Source organism: Zalophus californianus, chromosome X (genome assembly GCF_009762305.2).
Source record: "Zalophus californianus isolate mZalCal1 chromosome X, mZalCal1.pri.v2, whole genome shotgun sequence".
In the NCBI taxonomy this organism is placed as follows: Eukaryota; Metazoa; Chordata; class Mammalia; order Carnivora; family Otariidae; genus Zalophus; species Zalophus californianus.
Genome location: NC_045612.1, coordinates 63,902,763 through 63,910,644, shown reverse-complemented (window position 1 = coordinate 63,910,644; position 7,882 = coordinate 63,902,763). Strand labels below are relative to the sequence as shown.

Here is a 7,882-nt window from a genome sequence, read left to right as displayed (position 1 = left end):
GCAGGGTTATGCAGTCCTTTGGGCACAAAGAAGTAGAGGATGGGGGAAAAAATGGAGGTAAGAAGAAGAAAATGAAAACGTTCCTTTAAGTGTCTGTTTTCGGCTCAGGTCATGATCCCAGGATCCTGGGATTGAACCCCCTGCTCAGTGGGGAGCCTGCTTCTCCCTCTCCCTCTACCACTCCCCCTGCTCATGCTCTCTTGCTCTCTGTCAAATAAATAAAATCTTTTAAAAAAGTTCCACTAGCACCTGCCTGTCCCGGAATAAAGCAGTGATACCAATGTCATAGATTTTTTATTCATACATTTGATGAGAAGAAGTGGCATTATGGATCCAATCTTCCTTTTTTTTTCATCTCTCAGCATCTTGATCATCCTTTGTGTATTTCTGGTAGGTAGAGTTTGGGATCACAGAAATACAGGGAGAGCATCAGAATGGAAAAGAACCCTAGAAATCATGTCAACTTCCCTCATTTTACAGATGCAAAGACTGAAGTCTAGAGATAGATAATTGAGCAGTAATCGTTGAATAAAACAAGAAGGAGCTCAAATACAGCACAATTCATATTTCCCTCTTCGTATTTTAGCTTTCAGAGTGAATTACTCAGAATTGGTCCTTAAATAGCCTCAAATGATGAGCCATAAATAATCCTTACATGCCATACTTCTTTTTTTAAATTTTATTTTATGTTATGTTAATCACCATACATTACATCATTAGTTTTTGATGTAGTGTTCCATGATTCATTGTTTGTGTTTAACACCCAGTGCTCCACGCAGAACGTGCCCTCTTTAATACCCATCACCAGGCTAACCCATCCCCCATCCCCCTCCCCACTAGAACCCTCAGTTTGTTTCTCAGAGTCCATAGTCTCTCATGGTTTGTCTCCCCCTCCGATATCCCCCCCCCCTTCAATACTTCTTATAAGACCCTACATTCTACTAGCTAGCCAGGCCATAATTTATAAGACAAATGATAGATAACAATATTTAAAAAGCACATCTGAGATTAATATTTAGTCCAAAAAAAATCACAATACATTCATCAATAGTATAAAAACTTTAGAGACTCTGATATGTAATTAGTTCTGCTTTAGGATATAAAGCCATTCATAATGGCAAAGACATTTTTAAGGTAGCTGGCAATCTTTGCCTATAACACAGTCTCATCTGTCTGGGCAAGGAGACAATGATACCAGTCCGGTTTACAACATCCTTTCCTCTACTCTCAGAATATCTACACTATCTATTATCTACTTCATTACTTATCAACCTTTTTCAGGTTAGAATCACTTGGAAAAACAGATATCAGCTGCATATATTTTCCCCAGGTAAAGGCACATACTAACATAAAAATCTTACATACGATTTCAAGTTTAGTAAATCCACACATGTGATCAAGAATCAGTTCAGGCATTCACCTCATTTAGTATGTGCTACCTTGTATTGATATTTATCCCCACCCATGTATCCTGACTCAGATCAAAAGGTGCTCAAGGTTCAGAATGGGTCTTATAACCTTCTTTATCAAAAGCATGGGTGCATTCCTCAGCACACAGTAGAGACTCAATATATGTTAATAATTAATTCCTAACAGAAGGTCATTTACCCATTTTGTGTCCATTATGGGGCAAATGCTCTGAAAGGAAATGAAGATTCAAAGATGAAATATAAGGATCTGATCCTCAAGGAACTCACAGTCTAATGTAAGAAATAGATAAGTAAACCTATAATTACAATAGAGTTAAAAAGCTAAACTGGGGGCGGGGGGACAGATGGGGAAATGAGCACAGCGTAGGAATTGGTACTCTCAGATTTCTAGGTTTGTTGGGGATAGAGGGTTAGGAGATTAAGATGACATGAAAAGCTTCCTGGGTATGAAGCATGCTTGAGCCAAATCCAAAAAAAAAAAAAAAAAATGCCAGAAGAGGGGTAGGAACATAGAAAAGGAAGGACAAAAAAAGGAGCTTGGCGTAGGGAAGTGTCCCTTAATAATTTCTATTGTTTCATTCCTGCAAGTTAACCAAACACTACTGAAATTCACTGTATTAATATTGCACACATATTGCTTAGTTCTAAACTTGTAAAACATCTTACAACAAATAAATTTGGCCATTCCATTGAGTTTTTTAAAGTAAAATTTAATCTAATCCACCACAATAAATTCAGTGTGTTTAACAGAAGACAGAAGTCACAATTACCATATTAATTCAACTGTTAGCACACTTCGTCTTATATACTGTAACAATGATACTTTTGCATTTTGGACAAGTGTTACTCAAGTTTCAACTTATGTTATTTATTTATGGAAGAAAGGTCTGAGTCCAGGTCATTTTCTTTCTCTATACTCCAAGGAAAAAAATCTGGATTCTACACTTCTTTTGATAGAACGATAGTTAATATTTCATTTTAAGTGTTAAACTATTGATAACAGTACTATTGATTTTAATTATAGTCAGGCATACATGCTTTTCAGTAAATTAGTAACTATCTTGTTATTGTAAATCACATAGGGTAGGCTTAGGTAGAGCAAAAATAACATATTATTAGTAGGAAACAAAAGCAATTTTAGAGCTATTATCTCAAATCCTTCCAAAAGTTCTAGGGAAAGAGATAGCAATTTGTACTCTATTTCATAATATTTAACAGTATGTTCAAAACTTTGCAATTTAACAAGCCCTTCCATTTCATTTTCTCTTTACAATATCTGTATAAGGTTGGCACGTCAGTTAGTATGTTTATAAATGAATGAAGGTTTCCTGACAGAGGCTATATGACTTGCCCTAACTCATTTCTTAAGAGGAAGAACTGGGATTAGAGATTCATCTTCTGACTCATAGTCCAATTGCTTTTAAAAAAAACATCATCTAACACAACTACATTTCCATAAATTATATCCTTTGAACTGCAGTGATAACTGGACCTTTTAGTCATTTACTCTGTTCATGAAATGACCTATTTCTGCACCTCCGCAAGGGTTCATTTTATTCTTGGTTTATCTTGGTCAGTTCAGCACAGAATAGAAAATGATTCTATATAAATAGTCTAAGTATGGCTTATATAATTTAATCCTCCCACAAGAAATCCTTCTATTTTTCAGATTTATAAACTAATGAAGACAAAAGAGCTTTAACACGAGCTATCAAACAATAACTGTTACCCACATTTTGTCATTTGGCCAAGTTTCATTCAGTGGCAAAATACCAAGCTACTCTATTTTCTAGAATGCCAACTCCTGGAAGAAGGAGGAATTACAGAGAAATGGAAATCTTGTGACGGTATTTTAGTAGTGAAAAATGATTTCATTCTCCCATTCAGGGAGTCACACAGCTTGGCTCCTAACCCTGACCTTAGTGCTTAAGTGGGAACACAGGTGCAACTGATGAGTTTTGCCAGCTTCAGCGAACTATGAGTTTCCTCATGTGCTAAATCAGATTAACAAGCAAGCACTCAATTTAGTTTGCAGGGTAATAAAGTATTAAAGACTTCACCTCATTACCAGTCACCTACATCCAGAAAAACTAAGTTCCACAACTCCTGCTGCCTTTATCCATACAACTCCCCCTCAATTTCTAAGAAGGCGATAAACTAACTGTAAGGACAAATGACAGGAGCCCTGAATGAGGAAGGGTTCACGCTCAAGAATCATCTCAAACTAGTCCCCCAACTCCTCCGACTCTCGCCAAAGCAGTCCAGCTTCCCGGACAGCGGCAGCTACGAAGAAACACAGGAACAACAAACAAGTTACAGGCGCCTACCAAGCGGTATCAGTGCCCTCATCCTTCCACAACTAGACCTAAAAGGTGACCAACAGGAGCCTCCCAAGGCCCCAGCACTTCTCCCCTTCCCTAAACCCCAACAGCAGCTTTTCAGACCTGAAAGGATACTCACCATATTCGACACTGTCCCACAACAATTTTGGTGAGGCGACAGCCCAGAGCAGTGGCACGAATTTGATAGGAGAGCGCTCAGAGTACCGCTCTATTTCCGACCCGCCGCCAGCCTAGCTCCTAGGTTTACAATCCCAGTTCCTGTTTCCGCGCACAGCCTGCCGGGGGTGGAGCCGCCTACGACCAAGGGGGCGGGGCTGGTGTAACGCCAAAATGGCTGCGGGTCAGAGAGGCTGTTAAGGTGGGCAGCAGTCGCTTGGGGGCGTTGGCGGGTGCAAGGGGTTATGCCCCTACCCCTCGTGTCCTTAAACCAACGCCTAACGGTTTTCGTCACCCAGCTAACCGTCTAGTTCTTTCTTTTGTCGAACTCCGAACTCTACTTAACTTTCCGTCCCAACTCTTTCCTCAGATTTCACAGTATCCTTGGCCCCTCACTTCTGCTCTCAAGAGTTTAAGTCTTACGGATGAAGGAAAAGGTATAGGGTTTCTACAGTATTTTAAAAATGTGTATAACCCTATGAAATGAGGACCTATGGGATAAGCGGGGTTGGGAATTTTGAGTTGCGAGGTTCAGTTAAAGTTTTAAAAAAGGTCATGATCCTTAAAATTTTAAGTTAGAAGGGGAAGACAAAAAAAAAAAAAGCTCAGGTTTAAGAGGTGAAGTTGCTGTAAAATATAAACTCGTAATAAATTATTCTTATTTTTCACAGATGGGTAAAATACGAATATTACTATGAAATCTCTCCAAATTATAATTGACGGGGGCTTAATGGAAACATTAGTGGCTGGAATTTTATATGTGACATTAAAATATCCAAGGTAATTTATTAGACGCCATCTCTAGATTTGTGGGAAGAAAGGGGATCTTTGACGGTATCACTGCATTTTAAGTCAAAATTCTTGGAAATTCCAAGAGATGCTTTGGGAAAAATTAGCTAGAATAATTATTCTCTTACTGAGGAATTTTATAAGTTTGGATTTAAATATTTTCTCATCTTTAAAATTTCGATACGTGGGGGGGATAATGAATATGTAGTGGCCTTTTTATCTTTAGGATTGTTTCCCGTTGCACCAAAATGGTTCCAAAAGGTACTGTTTTACACTTTTGTGTTAATGAAGATTGGTAGGCTTCAGACTGTTAACTAATTTTAAACCCTTGATATCGGAAAACCTTTTTTTTTTTCCCTAAAGTTTTAGGGAGCGTACGATCTGGAAACCACTTACGTAAATGAAACTATAAAGATTGTATTTATTTTTTGATCTTGCTCTGTCTATATATGTTTCAGATGCAAGATTTACCTTTATAGAGACAAAAATCTTGGCAGATTTCATCATTGTTTCATCAGTTTCTATGCTAGATAAACAATTGTATTTTACTGTTTGAGAACTTTTTTTCTGGGTATGAAAGTGAAAAATATTTTTTAAAAGTTCTTCCCTAGATGCTTAATATGTATTAACACAGTGCTTCCAATAAGTCCACATGTAGACTAGAACAATCCACTAAAGCTTATGAATTTCCATGTTTTTGTTATTTTTAGTTATATGTATGTAACCTATAAAGTAAGCCTTTTTTAAAAAGTGGTTTTAAAGTGTTTTGCATGTTGTTGAACTTCTTAAAAGGGGGATCTTTAGGATAGAATAGGGTTTTTAGTAGAATTAAGATCTAAAGATATTTGTTCAGTTAGGAAGTTTGTTATTGTCCATGTTAGGTAAAAAAAAAAAATGCATAACCTGTATGTTTGACGAACCAATTAGAAGATTCAGATATTGTTTTTATTTTTATGAGTTGTGAACTAATTTTGACTCCAAAAATTGCCCTCATCTTTTTTCTTGGACATCTTATGTCTTAAAGTTAGATTTAGAATTTATTTTTGATCTTAAGCCCAGTAATAGAAATATTTAAAGTATATGTATATTGTTATTGCTATTGAAGCAAGGAATTGAAATGTCTTAAAATCATTAATTTTTATTACAAAGAAAGTATGGAAAGGGAAGACGTCAAATTTTAATTGTTTTTATTAAATATTGAATACCTATAAAATATTTGTAAAACGTGAGTACAGAATAAAAAGCGATAGAACAAACACCTGTGACCCAATTTAAGAAAACTACCATTCCTTTTAAATTCCCTTGTTTACCCCTTCCCTAATCACATTTCTTTCCTTCCCTCTTTAGAGGCAACTGCTGTCTCAAATTTATGTATAATTTCCCTGTTTTTCTTTATAGTTTTATCATAGTATTTGCATCCCTAAACAATATGTTATTCACTGTTGCATATTTCTAAACTCTGTGTAAATCATAGTGCTTTTTCTTCATTGATTTGCTTTTGTAACTCATAATGTTCCTTGTCTGCATTATTGCTTGTAACCATAGTTGATTCATTTTAACTGCTGTATTCCACTGTATGAACATTTTGTAATTTTTCATCCATTGTCCTAATCGATATTTGTGTTGTTTCCAGGTTAATATAGCCTCTAAGGATATATTAGTGTTATATTAGCACATATTCTAAACACTTAAGATCAATAACTTAAGTCTCCTAAACATATTAGGATGAAATCTTGAAATGTTTATTTTATTAAAGTGATGATTAAAGTTAACCTTTTTAAAGCCAGATGTAATCTTTAACATAATTTTACTCTCTCACCCTAGGAACTATTATTCATTTATTGTTTATTGTATTTATATTTCTTATTGTTTTGGGTTATCTTAGATCTTGGCTTTGTTTCTTCCACTCTTCTAGATTTAATAATACCTTTAACCCTGACTCACCTAAATAGGCAACTACCTTTTTCTCCTTTCACCCTTTGAACAGAGCTATAATGATAAAAATGACAAGTATAGGACTTCCAAAATTGTTCTTTTGGAACTTAGTTAACTCTAAATATGAAGGTTTAACTGAAGCAGCATCAGTTTATCAGTTGATAAACTCAGATATGGAAAATTTCAGTTATGGATACTTAGAAAGATGTGTTTTAAAATATCTGTGAATTTGCAACAGGGTAATTGAGATTTAAAGAACCAATACAGTATCTTAAGTCAACATCTATTGAAGATATTAAAATTTGACATTATTCAAATAAAGCTAATGTGGTAAATTATAATTCCTTCAGTAAATTGAGTTATTTTCATGGTTAATCATTCTTAGTTCTCTAAATATTTTACAATCTACTGTGTTAAAAAGAATAAGCTTTGCTTTTTAAAGTTAAAAATATTTATTAAAACATTTCAGTTAAAATCTAAATTATTTAATATTTTAAAAAATTTCATTTCATTGTTTTGTGATAACACAGCATTTTTGTTATATGTTACCAAATGATTTCAAGATGATCAGAAAATTAAATAGTACATACAGTTAAACATTCATTGAAGTAAAAAGAAAGTAGACCAGAAATGAGAATGGTATAGTATATGTAATATTTCTCAAATTTTGGTTTCTTGTTCAAAATACCAATGGCTGGGACTCATCTCTCTAGATTCTGATAGAATAAAAATGGAATGGGTCCCAGAAGTCTATATTTTGCCTCTGTTTGTGTAACTGAAATGAACATTTAATATAGAGTAATATATATTCTGTAATGCCTATTAGCTCAATTTGGATGAACCTCATAGTTTACAAAACCTTTTTTTTAAAGATTTATTTATTTATTTGTTTTGAGAGAGTGAGAATGAGAGAGAGAGAGAGAGTACATGAGACTGGGGAGGGTTAGAGGGAAAAGCAGGCCCCTCGCCGAGCAGGGAGCCCCATGCGGGACTTGATCCTGGGACTCCAGGATCATGACCTGAGCCAAAGGCAGTTGCTTAACCAACGGAGCCACCCAGGCGCCCCATAGTTTACAAAATCTTATACATCATTTCATTTGATACTTAAAGTAGTCTGAGGCAAGCTGAGTAGGCATTATGACCCTCTTTTTACCAGTTAAAAGAAAAAAGGGGGGGAAGCTCAGAGAGATCATATGATTTGCCCAAGCAAGTTTTATTTTAAGTCAGATC

General features: G+C 35.4%; 1 protein-coding gene across 1 annotated transcript in view; it reads left to right on the top strand.

The window, feature by feature from the left end:
* The first annotated feature begins 4,250 nt into the window (after nt 1–4,250).
* The window catches only part of TENT5D (terminal nucleotidyltransferase 5D), a 102,038-nt gene continuing 98,406 nt past the window's right edge, over nt 4,251–7,882 (top strand). The window contains exon 1 of the mRNA XM_027608588.2: nt 4,251–4,365. The gene's annotated coding sequence lies outside the window, so the exon portion shown is untranslated. The remainder of the gene's footprint in view (nt 4,366–7,882) is intronic.